The sequence below is a fragment of the Chelonoidis abingdonii genome, chromosome 1 (assembly GCF_003597395.2).
Source record: "Chelonoidis abingdonii isolate Lonesome George chromosome 1, CheloAbing_2.0, whole genome shotgun sequence".
NCBI lineage: Eukaryota > Metazoa > Chordata > Testudines > Testudinidae > Chelonoidis > Chelonoidis abingdonii.
Window position 1 is genome coordinate 128,874,694 of NC_133769.1, and position 23,305 is coordinate 128,897,998.

Genomic DNA, 23,305 nt, shown 5'->3' on the forward strand with positions numbered 1-23,305 from the left:
GCGTGGAGCTCTGATCAGCACGGGTGGCGATGCAGTCCTAAATCCAAAAAGAGCTCCAGCATGGACCGTAGGGGAGATACTGGATCTGATCGCTGTATGGAGAGACAAATCTGTTCTACCACAGCTCCTCCGTTCCAGAAGACGAAATTCAAAGCATTTGAAAAAAACTCCCAGGCTCTGATACAGTGTCACGGCACAGTGCTGTGTGACAAGCATAATGGAAAGCCAAAGAATGACATGGACGCTCATGGAGGGAGGGGTACTGAGGACTTCAGCTATCCCACAGTCCACAGCAGTCCCAAAAAGCATTTGCATTCTTGGCTGAGCTCCCATGCCTGTAGGGTCAAACATATTTCCGGGTGGTTCAGGTATAGCTCATCAATGTACGTACCCCTTTCCACCCCACCCTCCCCCCGTGAAAGAAAAGGGGGGAAAATCATTTCTTGACTTTTTTTTTTCATTGTCACCTATGGCTACTGAATGCTGCTGGTAACACGGTGCAGTGGCAGTGAAGAGCAGAATCCGCTCCCTTCCCCTCCCTGGTGGCAGATGGTAGAATATGACTGCTATCTGTTGTTGTCATCAGCCGGAGAGTGCTCCTGGCTGGCCTCAAGTGATGCTGGCTGGGGCACCTGGGTAAAAATAGGAATGATTCCCGGTCATTCCAGTAGATGGTACAGAACGGCTGGTAACTGTCTATACATAGCAACTGGGGCTGAGCTCCATCAGCCCCCTCCCTTTCATGTGTAAAGAAGATTCTGTCTTGCCTGGACTATCATAGCAGCTGGAGGCTGCCTCCCCTCATTTATCTCACTAAAAACTCAGTGTTTCTTATTCCTGCATTCTTTATTACTTCATCACACAAATGTGGGGGGGGGGGACACTGCCACCGGTAGCCCAGGAAGGTTTGGGAGGAGGGAACACAGGTGGGTTGTTGCGGGGCACCCCCTGTGAATGGCATGTAGCTCATCATTTCTGCAGGATCTGACACGGAGCAGCTGGGCTCTCTGTTCTCTAATACACTTGCCCCATATTCTAGGCAGGACTGACTCTATTTTTAGATACCAAAAGGAGGGATTGACTCAGGGAGTCTCCCATTTTTGTCTTCATACCCCCGGCCAACCTCCCAGGCACCCATGATAGCAGCAACGTACAGAATGACAGATAACCATCACCAATTTACAATGGTGCAGAGACGGTACAGAACAATTGATAACCATCTCTGCTGTCATGCGAATGCAAATGAATGCTGCTGTAGTGCTGCAGTACTGCCTCTGTCAGCAGTATCCAGTACACATATGGTGATGTATTAAAAAAAAAAAAAAAAAAAAAAAAAAAAGCTCAACCGGCTCCATGGTTGCTGTGCTCTGGCATCTCCCAGGCAATCCGGGAAAAAGGGCGCGAATGATTTTGCCGTTGCTTTCCCAGAGGAAGGAATGACTGACATCATTTACCCAGAACCACCCGCGACAATATTTTTGCCCCATCAGGCACTGGGATCTCAACCAGATTCAAGGGGCGGGGAGACTGCAGGAACTACGGGATAGCTACCCATGGCAACGCTCTGGAAATCGACGACTAGCCTCGACCATGGAGCCACCACGAATTAATGTGCTTAGTGTGGCCCGTGCACTCGACTTTATACAATCTGTTTTTTATAAAACCGGTTTATGTAAAATAGGAATAATCCTGTAGTGCAGACATAGACTTTTACCTCAATTTAAAGATTGCCAGTTAACATGTATGTAACAGCTAGTGGGGACACTGCAAACATTTGTTACAGGCTACAAATGTTTGTGGTTTAGCTTACGGCTCAGCTTATGATTGGCAACAAATTAACCTGAGATAAAGTCCAACGTAGCAAACTCAGAGAGCATAAACTATATGGCTGGAAAGTCTGAACCATCTGTATCTGGCTGGACAGCAGAGGGACAACTTAAGAATTTAAACACAAGTTTCTTAAACAGGGCTGAATTCAAGCCAGGTTTCTGCCAGTGTTTTACCACTTGCATTGTGCTCGGGCTGAGGAGATCCAATCATGGACCAGTACAAACAGAATGAAAAGCTTATGTGCCCTAAGGGAGCAAGGCCCATGTAAGTGTGTGTGCGCGCGCACAGGTGCTGGGATCCTGGGGTGCAATGTCAGCCAGGCAGGAAGGCTGCTGGGGCAGAAAGTAGCTGCAGCCTCCACTCCATGAGCTGTTCAGCTCAGCTGAAAGAAGCAGGTGGTGCTATCCAAAGAGACTGTGCACAAGCAGGGCAGACACTTGACGTGACGAGTCAGCAGTGTTTCTCGCCCCCTTTCCCCTCCCAGAAGTGCTTCAACAGACATTACTGCTGCCCTGTCTTGCTGAATCCTTCCATGGGATGGAGGCATGTTGCTTGATGGGACTGCAGAGTTTGACTGCAGATCCATGGGGCCAGGACTGGCTCCAGGGTTTTTGCTGCCCCAAGCACCGTCCCCACCCCCACAAAAAAAAAAAAAAGCCGCAATCAGTTGGCGTTCTACTGCTGCCTCTTCGGTGGCAGGTCCTTCCCTCCAAGAGGGACCAAGCGAACTGCCGCCAAAGAACTGGACATGCTGCCCTTCCCCGTGGCCGCCCCAAGCACCTGCTTGCTGAGCTGGTGCCTGGAGCCGGCCCTGCCTGGGGCTCTGTAGTGTTTTGGAGGCATTGCTACTTGCCTTGCTTGAGATGCCTCCAGCCCTTTCCCTTAGAGGAAGTGTATTCAGAAGAAGCTCTGCACATCTGCCCTCATGAAGCTTTCAATACACTTTTCTCCCTCCTGTGACATACTTGGTGGAAAGAGTTGGTCCTCACTTGCGGAAAACTTTGGCCTTCTTTTTTTGTTTTTTTTTGTTTTTTGTTTTTTTATAAAGACTTCAATAGGAGAAAAGACTGCAGGAATTTAACAAAGCACAGAAACTTTGGGTAAAGTCTTTGCTGAACTATACCTCTGTGCAGCCAACTGGCTTCAGCTGAGCTCTCCCGCTGAGCTGAGTCCTTGCCTCCTGAGTAACTGGAGGGGGATATCTCTGGTTTAGTGGCGGAGAGAGATCGATCACCAGCAACCGGCAGGGAAGATTGGGCTGAGCTCTTAAAAGCTAGAGAACGGTGAGAGGAAATTGGCCAATGCATAGGACAGGGAGAAACTAGAAAAATTAAGCCAGTTTAATGGGTGTTTTTTTGACCCCCTTAACTTCAAGCTGGGAGTGTCATGTCAGTCACATGCAATATGCCTTCTATTGCACTGATGTGCCTGGTAAGCAGGTGGCATGGTTCTTAGCTTTTCCCAGACCGTGATCGCAAGTTACAATAAAAAGCTGAGACCCTCCCCTCCCATCTAGCTAGAGAGGCAAAGTGGTCGTGGCTGATTTGTGGGCATAACCCACATCCTTGGGTTATGCCCACAATCTAGTGTTTAGAGCGTTACATTGGGGAAATTGGCTCTAAGGATCTAACACTTGTTTCAGCATCCCAGACAAGTCATGATGACCATTTTACAAAGGGTTATTTATTTACCTCCTAGGGCTATGGTGAAAGAAACAGTGTTTAGGGGTATGTCTGCACTATGGGATTATTCTGATTTTACAGACACTGGTTTTTTTTTTAAAACAGATTGTATAAAGTCGAGTGCACGCGGCCACACTAAGCACACTGTCAGCGGTGTGCGTCCATGTACTGAGGCCAGTGTCGATTTCTGGAGTGTTGCACTGTGGGTAGCTATCCCACAGTTCCTGCAGTCTCCCTCGCCCATTGGAATTCTGGGTTGAGATCCCAATGCATGATGGGGCAAAAAGTGTCACGAGTGAGTCTGGGTAAATGTCGTCACTCAATCCTTCCTCCGTGAAAGCAATGGCAGACAATTATTTCGCACCCTTTTCCCTGGATTGCCCTGGCAGACGCCATAGCATGGCAACCATGGAGCCTGTTTTGCCTTTTGTCACTGTCTCTGTATGTGTACTGGATGCTGCTGACAGACAGTACTGCAGTGCTACACAGCAGCATCATTTGCCTTTGCAAGGTAGCAGAGACGGTTACCATCCCTGTTGCACCCGTCTGTCATTGATAACCATCTCTCATCACCAGTTTACAGACATTTTTGCACTGTTTGCAATTGAAATTGGCGATGATGTTATCAACTTTTTGTACTGTCTGCTGCTGTCACGGGTGCTCCAGCTGGCCTTGCTGAGGTTGGCCGGGGCGCATGGACAAAAATGGGAATGACTCCCTGGGTCATTCCTTCTTGTTTTGTCCAAAAATAGTCAGTCCTGCCTAGAATATGGGCAAGTGTACTAAAGAATCAGAGAGCACAGCTGCTCTGGTCAGAGCCCCAGAGATCCCGCAGAAATGATGAGCTACATTGCCATCTAGGGGTGCCCCTGCCACAACCCACCCATTGCTTCCTCCTCCCCAACCTCCTGGGCTAACTGTGGCAGTGTCCCCATTTGTGTGATGAATAATAAAGAATGTAGGAATAAGAAACACTGAGTTTTAGATGAGATAAAAATGAGGGGAGGCAGCCTCCAGCTGCTATGATAGTCCAGAAGTACAGAATCTTCTTTAGACATGAAAGGCAGGGGGTGGAGGCTAATGGAGCTCAGCTCCAGCTGCTAGATGAGTTCAGTTACCAAGCCTTTTGTACAGCCCGGAATGACTGGGAGTCATTCCATTTTACCAAGCAGCCAGGAGCATTTACGGGCTCATGATGACGATGGCTACCAATCATGTTGCACCCTCTGCCATGGGAAGGGGTGCTGGTGTTCAGTGCTGCAGCATCCCGTCTACCAGCAGCATGCAGTAGACATAGGGTGACCTCGAAAAAAGCGAAGATTTTTTTCTCTTTTCTTTCGGGGGAGGAGAAGGTGTAAATTGACGACAAACACCTGAAACACCCGGAAAATGTTTTGACCTACAGGCATTGGAGCTCAGCCAAAGATGCAAATGCTTTTTCGGAAACTGCGGGGACTGTGGGATAGGTGGATCCTCAGTCCCGCCCTCCTCCATGAGCATCCATCTGATTCTTTGGCTTTCTTTATGCTTGTCAGCAGCACTGTGCTGAGGTCCTGCTGTGCCCTCTGTCTAATCATAGCTGGAGATTTTTTTCAAATGCTATGTCATTTCATCTTCTGTAATGAGCTCTGATAGAACAGAATTTGTCTCCCCATACAGCGATCAGAATCCAGTGTCTCCGTACGCTCCAATGCTGGAGCTCTTTTTGGATTTGGGACTGCATCGCCCTGTCTTATCAGAAGCTCCACACTGGGCAAACAGGAAATGAAAATTCAAAGTTCATAGGGCTTTTCCTGTCTACCTGGCCAGTGCATCAGAGTCAGAATCGCTTCCAAGCGTCACAATGGTGCATACTCATGGGATACCGCCCGGAGGCCAAAACCGTCAATTGCGGCCACACTAACACTAATCTGACAAGGCAATACCGATTTCAGTGCTACGCTGCTGACAGCAGTACTGCAGTCTACACAGCAGCAGTCATTTGCCTTTGCAGGTAGCACGAGACTGTTACCATCCCTGTTGCAGCAACCCGTCTGTCATTGATAACCATCTCTCATCACCAGTTACCAGACAATTCTTGCACTAGTTTGCAATTGAATTGCGATGACTGTTATCAACCTTTTTGTACTGTCTCTCTAGTCACGGTGCTCCCACAGACTGGCCTTGCTGAGGTTGGCCCGGGGGCAGCATGCGACAAAAATGGGAATGACTCCCTGAGGTCATTCCCTTCTTTAGTTTTGTCCAAAAATAGTCAGTCCTGCCTAGAATATGGGCAAGATGTACTAAGAATCAGAGAGCACAGCTTCTGGGTCAGAGCCCCAGAGATCCCAGCAGAAATCGATGAGACTAATCATCCTATTAGGGTGTGCCCCTGCCAACACCCACCCATTGCTTCCCTCCTCCCCAATCCTCCTGGGCTACTTGGCAGTGTCCCCCATTTGGTGTGATGAGTAATAAAAGAATGTTAGGAAATAGAGAACCTGAGTTTATAGATAATAAAAAATGAGTAGGCAGCCTCCAGCTGCTATGATAGTCCAGAAAGTACAGAATCTTTCTTTAGACCATGAAAGCGGGCGCGCACTCCCGTCCACAAATTGCCCTCTTTTTGAACCGGAATCAAGGGAATCCTGGCCAATGGAGCTCAGTCCTCCAGCTGCTAAGATGAGTTCAGTTACCAAGCCTTTTGTACCATGCCCGGAATGACTGGGAGTCATTCATTTTACCAAGGACAGCCAGGAGCCACTTACGGGCTCATGATGACACATGGCTACCAATCATTTGCACCCTCTGCCACTGGAAGGGAGCTTGTGTTCAGTCTGCAGCATCCCGTCTACCAGAGCATGCCAGTTAACCAATAGGTGACTCGAAAAAAAAGCGAAGATTTTTTTCTCTTTTCTTTCAGGGGGAGGAGAACGGTGTAAATTGACGACAAACACCTGAAACACCCTGGAAAAGTGTTTTGACCATACAGGCATTGGAGCTCAGCCAAAGATGCAAATGCCTTTTTTCGGAACACTGCGGGGACTGTGGATAGTGGAGTCCTCGTCCCCCCCTCTTTCCATGAGCATCCTATCTGATTCTTTGCTTTCATTTTATGCTTGTCACGCAGCACTGCTCTGAGGTCCTGCTGTGCCCTCTGTACTAATCATAGCCTGGAGATTTTTTCAAGATGCTATGGTCATTTCATTCTTCTGTAATTGGAGCTCTGATAGAACAGAATTTGTCTCCCCATACAAGCCGATCAGAACCTCCAGTGTTCTCCAGTACCTCCAATGCTGGAGGCTCTTTTTTGATTTGGGATGCAATTTTCGCCCCCTTGGTCTTATCCTAGAAGCTCCACACTGGGCAAACAGGAAATGAAAATCAAAGTTCATAGGCTTTTCCGTCTACCTGGCCAGTCATCAGAGTCAGAATCGCTTCCAAGCGTTCACAATGTGCATACTCTGGGATACCAGCCCGGAGCCAAAACCCCGTCAATTCGGCCACACTAACCTAAATCTGACAAGGCAATACCGAATTTTCAGTGCTACACCCGGGAAAATGTTTTTGACCCTACAGGCATTGGGAGCTCAGCCAAGAATGCAAATGCTTTTCGGAAACTGCGGGGACTGTGGGATAGGTGGAGTCCTCAGTCCCCGCCCTCCTCCATGAGCATCCATCTGATTCTTTGGCTTTCTGTTATGCTTGTCACGCAGCACTGTGCTGAGGTCCTGCTGTGCCCTCTGTCTATCATAGCCTGGAGATTTTTTTCAAATGCTATGTCATTTCATCTTCTGTAATGGAGCTCTGATAGAACAGATTTGTCTCCCCATACAGCGATCAGATCCAGTGTCTCCCGTACGCTCCATGCTGGAGCTCTTTTTGGATTTGGGACTGCATCGCCACCTGTCTGATCAGAGCTCCACACTGGGCAAACAGGAAATGAAATTCAAAAGTTCATAGGGCTTTTCCTGTCTACCTGGCCAGTGCATCAGAGTTCAGATCGCTTTCCAGAGCGGTCACAATGGTGCACTATGGGATACCGCCCGGAGGCCAAAACCGTCAAATTGCGGCCACACTAACCTAATCTGACAAGGCAATACCGATTTCAGTGCTACTCCCCTTGTCGGGGAGGAGTACAGAAATCGGTTTAAAGAGCCCTTTATATTGATATAAAGGGCTTCATTGTGTGGACGGGTGCAGGGTTAATTCAGTTTAACGTTGCTAAATTCGGTTTAAACGTGTAGTGTAGACCAGACCTAAGAGACACACACTTGACTGACCTTTGCACTTATCCAGCAACAATGTATTTCCAGTAGAGACAGAAGTGGTGTTACCATTATACAAGTCACTGGTGAGACCTCACTGGAAATACTGGGTCTAATTCTAGTCTCCCATGTTTAAAGAATCCATGGATTATTAAGGTTGGAAGGGACCTCAGGAGATCATCTAATCCAATCCCCTGCTCAAAGCAGGACCAATCCCTAAATGGCTCCCCAAGCATTGAACTCACAACCCTGGGTTTAGCAGGCCAATGCTCAAACCACTGAGCTATCCCTTCTCTTTGAATTCAGACTGGAACAGGTGCAGAGAAGGACTATTAGGATGATCAGAGAAATGAAAAACCTACCTCATGAGAGGAGACTCAAAGATCTTGGCTTGTTTAGCCTAACAAAAAAAGGCTGAGGGGAGATAAGATTGCTGTCTATAAACATACAAAGGGATAAATACCAGGGAGGGAGAAGAATTATTTGTCAAGTGCCAATGTGGACACAAGAAGAAATGGATATAAACTGACCATCAACAAGTTTAGCCTTGAAATTAGGTGAAGGTTGCCAACCATCAGAGGAGCGAAGTTCTGGAACAGCCTTCCGGAGGGAGCAGTGAGGGGGAAAACCTAACTGTCTTCAAGACTGAGCTTGATCAATTGTGTGGAGGGAATGGTATGAGGAGACTGCCTACAATGGCATCTGTGACTGCTAGCAGCAAATATCTTCAATGGCTGGTGATGGGGCACTAAGATAGGGAGGCTCTGAGTTATTACAGAGAATTCTTTCCCAGGTATCTGGCTGGTGGATTTTGCGCACATGATCAGGGTCTAACCGATCACCATACTTCTTGTTGGAAAGGAATGTATCCACAGGGTCAGACTGGCAGAGATGCTGGGTAGTTGTTGTGTGGTGTGTTTGTGTGTGTGTTTTTTTTTTTTGCCCTTCCTCTGGAGCATGGTGCACGGGTCTCTTGCAGGTTTAAACTAGTGTAATTCTAGCGTGGATTCTCTGTACCTTGATGTCTTTAAATCATGATTTCAGGACTTCAGTAACTCAGTGAGAGGTTAGGGCTCTATTACTGGAGTGAGCAGGTGAGGTTCTGTGGCCTGCGATGTGCAGGTCAGACTAGATGATTGTGGTGGCCGCTTCTGGCTTTCAAGTCTATGAGGTGTATTACAGTAGTCATTGTAATGTTCGCTACATAGTAGTCAGGCATGCCGCATTGCTGTGCTATAAGTATTTCACTGTTTTAGGGGCATACTAATTAGTCAATATTGAAGGGCCATTATGATGCTGTATGGGCAAAGCCTCTTTCAGCTTTAGGTACACAATGCTTTCCTGCCTCTAACATTATACAGTCATAAACAACTCTCCAGTTCTGTACTCCCGTGGTGAAATTCTGGCTTCACTGAAGTCAGTGGGGCCAGGATTTCACCCTGGATCTATATTTACGATCAGAACCATTACTAGGAAATACTGCTGGGGAATGATCCATCAGATGTCTCGCAACATGAACACAAACTTCAGGCAGTGCAGGTTTCAGTTAGACAATGATCTATATCCGAAGCATAGATCTGCAAGTCCCTTCCACACCTAGATATAGGCCCTTATAGCACCCTGCTTTGCTCAAATTCCCAAGCGTGTTTAAGGGCAAGATACAGTCTTAAAATCTCTAGTTATAGAGCTCCTACAGCCAGTGTAGAAAAAAGGAAGTGTAAATCTTTAAACTGTCTTATACATTATGACATAGTGCTATAACCGTGTTTGATTTAATCACAGTCAATAATTTGGCTCAATGTATGATTCAGCTAATCCACCATTTGATAAACATTCACCCTAAACTACAACCAAAATAGCTTTCTGCAAATCCTGTTTGACACTTTAATGTTAAGATTGTATTTGATAAGCAATCTGCCCTCTGTAATATAGAGAAGAGAATTCCAAAGTGTTAAGCATCTGTATGCACTGAGTGTGATAACACAAGGAAAATAAACCTCAGCAATTACAGATAAATCCTTATACTAATGGCTGGAGCTAGCACTGTGCTGATCCATTCCGTATCTTCACAGCATGGGGAGGAGGAGAGAGAAGAAAAAATAGAAATATTTTTGTCACGAGAGAGGTTGCAATCAACATCTAGAATTGCAGTCTGCTTTACTAACTTCATTTGATTAAATACTTTTTGTGGACTATAGTAGAGTATAGCCTTGATTCCAAAATACCAAATGCACTGCATGATTATCCAGGCATTCCAGTGTGGTATTGGCTGACTTTCTGCTTATGTGTGACAAAGCATTTTTTATTTTATTTAATTTTTATCTTTAAACCAGCAATAGTCACATACGATAGCCAAGATTTTCAAGTGATTTTTGGATGCCTCTGTTTTTGGCCCAACTTGACATATTAACAGGCCTAGATTTTTTTCAAAGGGAAGGTGCCCAGCAATTCCTGAAAATCAGGCCCCCTTAAGGTTGGGGCACCCAAAAATGGAGGCAACCAAAATCACTTTTGGCAATCTTGGCCATTGTGTACAGTATTAATCATATGATGTACAACTGAATACAGTATTTCCCTCCCATAACTGTATTACGTTAGGACTTTTCTGTCTACTCTCCTCTGGACGTGGACTGCTCCAGCTACTGTGCTCTGTAGTTTGCTCTACCCCACATGTTTGTTCGAACCAACCCTGCATTCTTGTTACTTGTTTCATTTCTAACTGCCCTCGACTCCAGCTATGGGCCAAATCATCCATGTTGCTGCTGTGAGTGGAGGGTAAGTAATCAGTAGCTCTGCATGGGCTGTGGAAGAAGAGGGCACCACCCTCTGAAACACTGTTCGCACTACTTCTTGACCCCATGGAAGCCCCTGTATAGGTGCTACACAAAGTAGAAGATCTGTAGGTTGGGAGAGAATGAGCTGGGGATGTGCTAGGGGACTAGCCATTCCCAACAGTGTTGTTCCCCTTTAATTGTAAGGGGTTACCTAACTCAGGCAGGGAATAGTGACACTGCATGCTCCTTATGGTGGTATGCAGATTACATACACTGCATGCTCCCCTAGCACAGGCATAAATAGCAATGTAGACAGGCAAGTAAAGATATGCCTGAGCCCTTGTGGTATGTACCCTACATGGCTCTCTCCATGACCAAGGAGAGCCTCCCATGTCCAACCTGCTATCCTTAGCAGTATAATGTTCTGCTAACTCCTTGCTGCTCGAGCCTTTCCTGCCACAGAAAGCAGCTGGAGCCTTTCCTGGAAGCAGGGAAAGACTCTGGCAGGGGGAGCTCTACAGACAATTTTTGTACTGGGTGTAACGTTTTGCTAAAGTAGTTCTAGCCCTACAACGATTCTTTGGATATTGGAGTGGAGAATGTGTGTGTTAATAAATTTGCAAGTGACAAAGCTGGGAGGGGTTGCTAGCACTTTGGAAGACAGGATCAGAATTCCAAACGATCTTGACAAATTGGTCTGAAATCAAGACAATGAAAATAGGAAGAAAAAAATCAAATGCACAAAATGGGCAACAACTGGCTTGCAGTGGTAGTACTGCTGGAAAGAATCTGGGGGTTACTGTCAAGCATAAATTTTAAAACAAGCAAAAAGCATAATGCAGTCGTGAAAAAGACCAATATCCTTCTGGGCTGTATTAACAGGAGTATATTATGTAAGTAAGTCACAGGAGGTAACTATCCCCCTCCTACTGGGCACTGATGAAGCCTCAGCTGGAGCACTGCATCCAGTTCTGTGCACCCCACTTCTAGAAAGCAGCCAAAAGAGATGAAAGGTTTAGAAAACCTGGCATAAGGCTTTAAAAAAGAAAGTGGAAATGTTTAGTCTTCAGAGAAGACAACTACAGGGGGGAACCTGATAAACAGTCTTGAAATGTTAGGGGTTATTTACAAAGAGGACTAGGATCAATTATCCTCCCTTCAGTGGACATGGAGAACAAGTAATGAGCTTAATCTGCAACAACGGAGATCTAGGTTAGATATTAGGAATAACTTTCCAACTATGAGTAGTTAAGTTCCGGAATAGGCTTCCAAGGGAGGCTGTGGAATCCCCATCACTGGAAGCTTTTGGCAAGTGGTTGTCATCCTGCCTCAGCACATGGGGCTGGACTTGATGACTTCTCCAGCTCCCTTCCAGCCCTACATTTGTATAATTCTAAGCCTTAGTGTGGACACAGTTATGTGGCATTGCTTATTCTCTATCCTGTATGGGAATAGCTATACTGGTACACTGCATCCAGTGGGGTAAGGTGAAGTCTAGTTTTAACTATATTGGGGTAGTTTTGGCAGCATAACTTATGTACGCAGAAGGCCCCAGTTCTTTCCAGACTCCCTTCCCTCTCCAATTTCCATCTTCTTACATCCTCCTCCTTCCTGCGATGCATTTCATTTCTCACTCCTCAGCTGTTTCTCTCTCTGTATTATCTCTACCTTAAACCTGAGAATTGATCACCTGTACATATCTTCATAACTCCCAGTGATGACATCTGAACATAGAATTTGGCACTTAATAAATTGCTGCTTCTTTTACTTTCCTGAAGTTACTAGTAGATGTGACAGATATTTACTTTGCACCTATCTACAGCTTTGTCAGGCATAGGTAGTGGCTATGTTTTGAGAGAAACACTTTGGATTAGAGTTAACTAAATTATTTTAAAATAATCCCTGGGTTTTATACACTAAGCACCACCATCTGGTCTAGACAGTAGAAGATAAATGTTCTTTTTTTTTTTAAACCAGATATTGGTACAAAACACAACCATAAATCCTAGCCTGTATGTGGACATTAGACTGTTACTACTAAGCAGAAATTTACTATTGCATCTGAAATTGCAGTGCATCTTTAGCTCTCACTTTACTCACATGGATGTGCCTTCAATATTCTGGCATTAAATGCACGTATCCTTAAATTCAGAGCTTTTTAATGTACCATTCATATGATTCACTTTAATTTCATCTTCCTCACCAGAAAGAGGAAGAATAGGTAATGTGGTGTGAATCTCTGTGCAAAAGTACACAGGGCTCTCACATTGTTCTTTACAACTCCAACTTGGTCCTGCTGTTAAATCATATAGGTTTAATTTGTTAAATTCATTCCCCTCCACCACTTCCAACAGAGCATTTTAGTGAATATAGTGGTTAGCTGGACTGACTTCTATCATATTTCTGCTTGTGCCATTCCATGCCATTCTTGCTCTTCACACATTACCATATTAGTTCTATTGTACTGAATATCCTACTTTAAAAAAAAATTGACTGGGTGCTCATGCAGGTGACAGAATGAGAAGACTAGAGCCATGATTCAAACTTCCTCAGTTTTCGTGTGGGTAATGGCCGTGCAAGCATTCTGTATGCTATCCTTCTAACAGGTATTGCCTGTGCTCTGGAAAGATCACGAAGGTAGATTAGTCCTGATGTAAATTCATTCGGTCCTTGGCCTTTCTGCAGGAAGTGCCAAAAATGTTTGCCAGCTAGTGTCAGTGGAAGTATGGGTTTGGTACAGCTGAACAAAGATCAGGTATAAAACCTTGCTGCTATCCACTACCCCACAAAAAGTTTTTTTGAGTAGATCTTCTGGTTTCATACTTGTTGCATATGTATATTCTTTACACTTAACCTTAATGCTCTTGCCCAGTCAGTTTGCATTTTAAAAGGTGAAAACTGATGGTACTTGTAGCCTCAGTCTGGTGTAGCAGAATCTGTAGGTAATTTTAAAATTCAGCTGAAGACTTTTTTGCTGGATACGTAAGGCCTGACTCTGTTCTCAGTTTCACAAGTTAAATCTCAATTTGGAATAGAGCCATTGCAGTATAATTCCATTAACTGCAACAGCATTATTCCAAACTGAGATACTCCCAAACACTGTTTTAAAATCTGGATCTGAATTTTGGGCTTTGGTCCTATTTTGACACAGTGCAATATCAAATTTAAAATAATACTTTTTTTAATTTAGAACTTTTACTATATTGAACTTATTACAGAACTACAGTATTTTTAAAAAATCATCATACATAGCTATTCTAGTCTAACCAATCAAAGCAGAGAAGAAAATTCCGTGTTTACTTCAAACTTGATGGTTTAAAAGTGATCCCAAATATGACAAACTTTAAGCCATGCTAGGTCAAATTGTGCAGGCCACTAGCTCATGTAGATTTTGTGCATGCATTTGCTGTATCCACAGGTCTCTGCGTAAAAATGAAGGCCAAAGGGAGGTCCCTTTGATGGTTTTGCCTAATAACCCTGCATTAGAGTAAATCCTGCAAGGCACTGGGTGTTTTCCTGTGACCTACCAATCACTAACTTCAGGAGGTGCTCAGAAACTAGAAAAAGTTTTGTCTTGGGTTTAGAATATTGACTCACTCAAATCTTGAATGATGTTCTATTTTAGATGTTGTAAACATAGCTCGATAAAAGAAAAACAAATTAACAGTATCAGCAGCTAAAGGTTCACAAGATATTTAGCTCTAGCTCTGTCTGTAAACACAGCATATTTGAACTGTCTACTGCCCAGTTCTGTTTTAAAAAATTACCAATATTTAAATACAGTTCTATACTGAACAGTCCAGTCACATGTTGAGAACAACCCTATTTAGTTTCAAGTACTCAGTTATTCTGTTGGGTACTGTAAGTGAAATTATGACAAGGAAATTCGAAACAGGAAAATCTTAATCCCATGTAAATAAAATACTGGACACAAAAAGGGGGTTCAATAAATATCATTGAAAGTTTCCTGTTTTGTTCTAGAGCCTCTTTCAAGCTACAATACCAAGTTTTCAAAACTGTAATGCAATTCCTGATCAACTGACTTTTGTAGGGTGACAGTAGTGGGTTCTATTGTCTGCATCCAAATTGCAATCTGATATATACTTTTATCTCAAACTGCCCTCTGAGCCGACTGTGCTAGTAATATTGCTAGACTTCATGATGTGAAAAATACATCACTGTCATTTAAATTGAACAAAAAGGTTCCTGTTTTTGATACAGCATTTTTAACCATCTTAACAAATTTTTGCAATAACTATTGTACACAACAAACATTTTACACTTTGTCCCACAGATACCAATTGCCAACCTGATTGATTTCTTTCTCTACAGGTAATCTGATTTCTACATGCTACATCATCTTTAATAAAAGGGAAGATATATAATCTTAGCTTTTTATCATACAAACATCCACCAAACGAGAGAGAGAGAGAGAGGGTGATTTTATGAACCAGCCTTGCAACCAAATAGAAAAATCTGACACACAACTCATAATACAGATCTTGATAAATGGTGCAATGAGACACAAGTTATTCAAATTCAGTAAGCTTAAACAGAGAGATGATTTTGTACATTTTTCTGTCCACAACAGAGGAAAATAAAGGATGTAATCTTGTTTAGTGCCAACTTCTGAAAATATAGCAGTAGCACAGGGCCGTGATCCAAACCACTAAGTATTACTCTCTCTGGTCTTCAGGATAACTCGGACAAACCAGCTCTCAGGATGTCTATATTTTGATTCTGATTTAGGGGATAAACAATTCTGCCCATAACTATGCCCACCTCAGCCTATGTCCTCCTCAACAGCCTTAAAGAAGAGGAGCTTTGCCACATGTGGAAGGTCTTGCCTGGGCTCTGGCAGATTAGGGGGAAGGAGTAGGGAGAAGGGGATGGGAGTTCCCAAATAGAGGATCTCTCTAAGAGCATCAGCAGCACGCTCTCCTGGATTTCTCATCGCAGAACTAGTCTTTAATGCCTAACACTAACAGGTTGTAAGGAGCTTAACTTCACCTTTAGGCCTTCAAGTCTTTCAAATGTAGAGGAAATAAGACAGCCTGTAACTGTGCCACTCTACCGTTAATTGGACCAAAAAGAAGAGTTGTTCATGGGCTATGTCAAATCACTGTTTCTATTCTCTGTGGGGGAATCTCAGGCTTGTTGGTTTTTAAAGAGTTCATTATAGCTGCAGGCAAAGGGCTAACTCTTTTCTACTAGGAAGTGGCTTTGTTTTTTAACCCCCGCCCCACACACAAACTCTTGGTTTGATTTTTGCCTGGGCCATGGTGCAAGGGAGATGTGTGTACATGTAAAGCAAAAGCTATTTGCAGAAAAATTAGTATGACATCTGTAGGTGAGCCTGATTGGATACTGGTTCCATTGACATCAATGTGAAAGTCTGTATTAACTTCAAAGGGAACAGGCCCTTTGTCTTAAATTCCAACAGCATGTGAATAACTAATTTTGGGTTTCTGGAAATAACTTGCATAAGTTTTAGCCACCAAAACTAGGCTTGTTTGGAGGTAGACTTAGCCTATGGAATCCCTTAATTTACCCTCCTGTATCATATTCTGAAGGGCCCATGTCTAGTCAACTCATCATCGAGTCAAGCAGAACTGTTCTGTCTCAACACTAGGTCAGCAAACTACTTGTGGGGTGACTGAAGAACCTTGGATGGAAGTGGAAGATGCTTAGCATCTTGGAGGATAGGATCCCTGCACAGTAAAGCAGACTAGTTATTTTTGGGGGGGAAAGAGTCTAGTACGAGGTAGGGGAACACCCCTAAAGAGTGGCCTCTTGTTCTTGATCAATGCTTGAACTGGATAACATCCTGCTAAACTGGGGAGATAGGGCCAAGTATACCTTTTTTTGCATGTGGGGACCACCTATTGCAACTGCTCAAGTCCAGTGCCTGATGAGTTTCCCCCCAAGAGAGAGAGCTTCACTCAGCCTCCGTCCAGAAATAGAGAAATATAATGATCTCCTGCTCTCAGACCACATGAAACAAATCCTATAACTTTACTCCCAGGTCTGATTCTATTAGGTTCTATGACATGGGTTTGTGTATGCTAACTCTCTTTTCCTGTTGTGTAAGGCTCAAAACAAGCTATAAGTTAAGCAATTAAAGAAATCTGCCTAATTTTCTATTTCATGAAAACCCACTGCATTTCCTTGGAAATTACTCTGTTAGTGAGACCTCAGATCTTATATAACACCAGGATTTTGTGCTATTTGGTATAACTACTTTGGTAACTAATTACTCAATTTGGCATGCATCTTATCAATCATTAAAAAGTAATTAAGCAAAAAGTTGCATGGCTTTCTGATATACACACAAGTCTTATTCTCTTACCACTGAGGCTTTGATAACATCTGTGGGGTTTTTTGAATTTTATGGAAGAAGGCCAGATTTCAAAGTAAAATGCATTATTAGTATCCCATAAAGCCAACCTAGGCCTGATCCAGCAATGAATGATCCCATTAAAGTCAATGTGCTACTGGAGCAGGAACCTAGAGGTGCACTAATATTTGAGAATTGAACAACACAGCTTTTTTTTATATTGAGCCAGCCAAAGTGTCTTTCAGACCTGAGTTTGTTGTGCAGTTTCTCTGTTTCAGATGTAGGACTCTGCCTCTTCCATTGGATTGTGTTTAGCAATCAGAGCGTCAAAATCTAGTGAGTGGTGTACAGAATTAACAGGACAACTACGGCCCCATGAATTCAAAAAGTGATTGATAGCAGGGTACAGAAATCCTGGAAGTCAAAGCTTTGAGTATTACTACCCAATGGATGTTACACTTTAAACCCAGAAGGGCCACTATTCCTGGCTATGAACTAAGCAGCCCCTTTAATATACTATAGTATACTTTTATTTGGGAAGGAAAGGGCAGCTCTTCCCTTTCTCCACAACTACTTCTCTTCCATGGTGGCTTACCTTGAGAACCCCATTCTTCTGGCTTTTGGAACATATTTTTTTCTATTTCAGTAACTATTTCCTCTAAAGGGAAGTTTGTTCACCCTGCAGCACCTGACAACTGCCTTTGGGGCTCAAGCTTCTCTGATGGCAACAGTATCTGAGGGCACTTTTGAAGCCTGAAGACACAGGTGAGCAGCAGATAACACCAATTTGGTCAACTTAATCTACCCTCTTTACCCACTCACATATCATTTGAAAGCTTATTTTGTCTACTTTAAGATGAGGTATGATGGAGAGTTGTCACACGGTGCTGCTACCATAGAAATGGGAATAAACAATGATACCAACATGTTAAAGGAATGCAAATATTTGAAAGGTTTTTTTTAATGACTTATTTCAAGACACACAACTAGATTTCTTTTGTGATGCTTTGAGGTCACAATCTAAAAGGTTAGATTTTCATTTCACAATAAATGTGTATAGGCAGCAGTGAAATGCAGTAGTGCTGATGACATTTCTAGTCAACAGCATTGTTCATCGTTACAGCCTCAGTGTGCACGAGTTATCAGTCTTCATTGCCTTGGCATGTACGCAGTTCTGTGCAGGGAAAATTGTTCTGACAAAGACACAGTTGATTGTCTAGTGACCCTTACTGGTATAGACATAAATAAGGTCTTGTAGAAGCTCAGATGCCATTGGGCCCTTGAAGAATACAGGAAGTGGTTCATCAACATTTTTCCATCCATGCTGCAATGGTGATCCAATATCTAGTTTCCCCTATGTGCAAAGACATCCCATTCTTTGTTTGCCAAGACACACTTTTGACATGTTCTTCCAAACTGACCTCACATGGGAGGGACTTGGGCTGGTGACTTGTCCTTTTTTTGATGGCTAAACTGAGGCTCAAGCAGTGTGTCTCACTCTGCTAACACAGCACTGCTACTACATTCCTTGCTGCAGAAATAGTGACTTGTCTGTCACTCTCTTCCAACTTAGCAAGATCTCTGAAGTGGTAAGCTGCTTCTCTTTTGACATCAAACAGATGTGTTTTCCTCAATACCAAATAGGGATGACAGACACATCCTGTTAATGCACATACAGCACAAACTATGTTGCAAAAGTCAGGAGTGAGTGCATCACAAACTGCATGCACAGGTACGGAGTGGGACTTGTCCATTGTGCTGGTAATGGTATCTGTGTTTAATCCATGGGTTGGGTGTTCCATTTTTGGGAAGTCGTGAACAGCAAGGATCAAAATATGTATCTTAGATGATCTAATTATTATGGTTCCTTTTGACACCAAAAGCTATATTGGCACATACAGCATGCAGAAAAATCTTTGTCTGTATGCTCATGAGTACTGTAGAAGTCTTGAGCTACTTCACCACTGGCGCAACCTCCAGCAAGCTGAAGTCTGTTCTGGCTGTGCTCCTACGCTCAGATGCATTTTTGAATGAAATATTCACAGAAGAATTTTATAAGTGATTACTTGTTGGATGCCACATTTAGAATCTCTTTCCATGGAGGCACAGGGCATCTACCAATCAGCTGATATTTCTTGCATCCAACCTGAGATCCAGCACTGTCTTTCTGCAGTTTTCACATCTGTCAAAGAGGCTGATTACAAAATTGGCTTTGTCAAATCCTTACAGGACCTGCCTCAAGTACTCAGCAGTCAATTCACTGAATGTGTGAAATTTGTCTCCAGCCATGGCATCTCTGCTGTACACTGCTCACGGATTCTTCCAGTTGATGCCCTAATTCAACTTGTCTGTACCTCTCCTCCATACTTAAGGGATAATGAGATGCACAAGTCCTATTGGGTGACTAAGAACAACTGCTATTGAAATATCACCTCTGCATCTTGCTAAAGAAAGGGCTCTGTAGAAAACAATTTCTGGAATGATTGCACCTGTGATTGTCCCTTTCTTGCCAGGCTTCAATGTGGTCATCTTGGCCATGTCAGCATATATTCTTTGATGCCAGATTTCTTGACTGGACTGAAGCAGCACCATGTTCCATCACAATCAAGTACACCTCTCAATCTGCTGCTACATGCAAGCCACTAGATATGTTGATAAGCACACCTGGATGTGATACAGGGTCAAATTAGTTTGTCATATTGTTGATTAAGAGCTTTAACATGCTCTTCAGGGCAGAGGTGTGACTTTGTCTTCACTACATGTCAGGCCACTTCCTTCTCTCATAGCTTTTGCATATTCATAATATGAAGGTGAGTACTGTTACTGCTAACACTGACCAGTACACAAGTGTGAGTGAAATAAAAGGCTGGTTTCTAGAATATTCCAAAGGCTAGTAGTGTGTGCATGCATAGGCAATTACAAACAAACTTTCTAGCAGGCAAACTAGGTTCTAGCTACATTGTATATACAAAAAGCTTACAAGTGCAGAAATATTACAGTAGGAATTCACATTATCGATCCTGTATGCTGTACAAACTACAGACATGCAATCTACTGCTACAGAACCTGCAGTGTGAGGAAAATGACTGACTGGTGAGATGCTTTTTGACCATTAAGAATAGCCAATCTGAAAACATTTTATGTTAGTAAATCAAAATGTTGGTATTTGCCATTTTTGCCTCATCATTTCTGGTGGGGGGGGGGGGAGACTTTCCCATCCAAAACCAATACAAATCTTAATATCTTGTTGGGTAGCTTTGACCAATAAACACAACATTTAAGGTGTTGAAATTAAACTGTAGTCATGTTTCTTGACTTGTGCAAAAGTGACACATTTTGGGTCCTTGTTTCACCTTGCCTATAGGTTTACTGCACTGGTTGATAGCTCTGTATCATACCTCATCTAACGATACAGAGTGGGTGTCTGCACATTAAACTTTAAAACTACAGCCCTTTTTGGAGAATTGCTGCATGCCTAACAGGAGTACACTGCCATTGCTCAGCTAACACCTACTCGGAGGAGGTGACAGTACTATAACTCAACCTTAAAGACAGGGGAGGCAGGGCTTTTGTAGAAGGATATGTGGGATGTTTGATGTGACGTGTTCTGAGAACTCCCCAAAATTTGCTCTCTTATTTTTCATTGGCTTTTATATTACATATAGCTTTGCACTTCTGGCAACAAAAGTGTCAAAGCACAAGCCTGGGGGGAAAATCATAATGGTATTAAGTCCATGAGAAGAATTAGGAGAATGAACACCAAGCTGAAATGGGATATTTTACAGCAGTATTCCATTACAGCTAGCTACAAGGAGCTTAAACTCCCACTGGCTTCAAGGGGAGCAGGATAGGGCTTATAATCTTTCACTGTGGATTCCCTTACTTCAGGTGGGTGGCCTAATCCAACATTCCTTGCCTGTGCTTTTGAGCATCTCCAGCACAGTATTTAGCTGATTGTGGAATTATCTAATTACATTAACAACATTCATTACATAATTTGTGTAAATGAGCAATAACTACATAATTATACCATCTAATTATATTATGACGTAGTGAGAAGTTAGTAAAAACCATTATGAGACTTGTTACAAAGGGTGGCCAGTGCAGCTGCAGAACAGAACTTTTAGGGCTAGCTTTAGAAACTTTAGTCTCCCACTTTGTGGGCACAATTTGTCTGCATTTGTTTAATCCCACAACTATGAAGTAGCTTAATTCACATCTACCTGATTGCTAGGAATGAATGTAATGGCTACTGCAGCAAACTTTTGCATCCACTTTATTTGCAGGTCCCAAAATGTGGGTCCAAGTTTCAGGGATGCAGTTTATGTCCAAAGGAATGGAAATTTAAGCTTTAATCTTCATGTGCATTACTTGTGCAATAGTCTTACAAGCCTGTGCTTTAAGTTAACAGGAGTATAGAACAGCACTAGACAAGCTATAGCTTTATCATTTTAACTAAGAAATTGGGAAAATGAAGCTAAATGCCATGGGAAAAACACTTCCCTTCTTTCCTGACATGTTTGCCAAACTTTAGCCTAGTGCAAGTTTTTACCATCAAATTATAAAAACCACCACCACATCTAGTCTTTACTTCTAAGTATATACTCAATACTCTAACCAGACCCCACAACAGCTAGTGCACTGGACAACTGACACAGAAGAAAGACAGTCACCACATAGATTAAGATACACCAATCATATTTTCTGGTCCAAGCACAGCCAGAAATGTGGTATTGCACAATCAGTGGGGGGAAATATACAAATGTTTCCAGTGCTGTTTAAATTAATAAATAATACCTAGCTGTTCCATACCTGCTGGGAGGTGGGGGGAGGAGGAAGGATACTTGAAGCTGAGCTCCATTAACCCTAAGCATTCACTGAATGGTCTGAGTCCTAGACATTTAGAGATCAGCCTGAGGCCCAAACTATGGAGATAATCTCTCAAAGTTCAACAGTGTGAGGACTCAGGGTTTTGGTTCATCCCATTCCACAGCTAATAACTATGTTCGTATCCCTCTCTGTTTTACACAGCTACTGAAGCTGTCCAAAAAATCACCATCTGACTGTTTGTTTGTAAATGGAAAACTGTGACATGGTCCAGGAGGGTGATGGATCAGTTCCTCAGCACCAACTGAATTAGCTGGACTGGGTGCCTGGCAACTTGATGGTGCTGAGGCACAGAACTTCTCCCTCCAATGCTGCATGTCCATTTGAACAGCCCTTGTATTTCCCTCCACAGCAAGAGCCACTGGAGTGGCTGCATAGATCTTGACATTTTAACTGGAACTGGCCAAAACATTTCCAGTGAAATTGAATTTCAATGAACATGGAGAGAATCGTGGCCTACAGTTATCACTCTCCCATTGTCAGCAGTACATAGACATTTGCATGAGACAGCCTCCTTACCCTGAAGTCAGGATTGCTTTTAAATACCCCTAAGAAAAACAAACAATACTTCTCCATTCAAACCTCCCCCCCCCCCGCCTCCCCCACCCCCGGACAAACTCCAACTCCTCCACAAGCTAAGCCCTCTGCTTCTCAGCACAGGAGTGGGATTTTCAAACTGATCAATTCAGCACTTGAGGTTAAAAGGTAGTTTGATGCGTTTGTTTATATTTTAGAGATGAGAGTCTGGAGCACCCGCCATTAGGGCTAATGTAAAATACATTAGTGCATTGCTCTGGGAAAATCCAACTGCTGGCAGCAGAGGATTAACATGTACTATGAATATCAATATACACATTGGAATAAATATTAATTTAACATACTTCCAAAGTTTAAAAATGAAAAATTGTTGGAGGGGGAGAGAGGAAATTGCACAGGAGAGAACTCTCTAACCTGTAATTTTGTCAGTCCATGGATTTTAAGTACTGACTTGTAGTGCGATAAAGTGGAAACAGATCAAAGAGTAACTTTTAAACGCTTCTGCCACTATGCTCACATGATTTAGCCACATAGAGCAGCACACACAGTTTTACTCTGATTTTCTGTTCTTTCCACCCTATTGGAAAGTGCAGATTCAATATTTCCTTGCAGCATTCATAGTCAGAGACTGGGGATGTCGCAGACAATTTGAAATTCCTGTGTACATGGCTGCTTTTCTGTCCCTGCCCCATGCATGCCGTATCATCTCAGGACACCATTACATGTCTCATATTCAACAAGACTCCATTCCAGCAAAGCACTTAAGCACCTGCTTAACTTTAAGCACTTGAGTCAAAGAAACTACTCTCACATTTAAAATTAAGCAGGTACTTAAGTGATTTGTGGACTAAAATAGCAAGTAAAGTCAGCTAGTGAGAATGAACAATATATTTTATTAAAGGCTTGAACAACAATAAAAGATCAGCCAGTCATCAGAAGAAATGGTGCTCTAGAGAATGAAAAATGCACACAGGACCTGGTACACTCTTGCCTACATCCTTTTCTGAGATA

General features: G+C 43.2%; 1 protein-coding gene across 1 annotated transcript in view; it reads right to left on the reverse strand.

Moving 5' to 3' along the window:
• ITPR2 (inositol 1,4,5-trisphosphate receptor type 2) overlaps positions 1-23,305 on the reverse strand; it is a 357,167-nt gene that overhangs the window by 7,305 nt on the left and 326,557 nt on the right. The gene's annotated exons all lie outside the window — the stretch shown is intronic.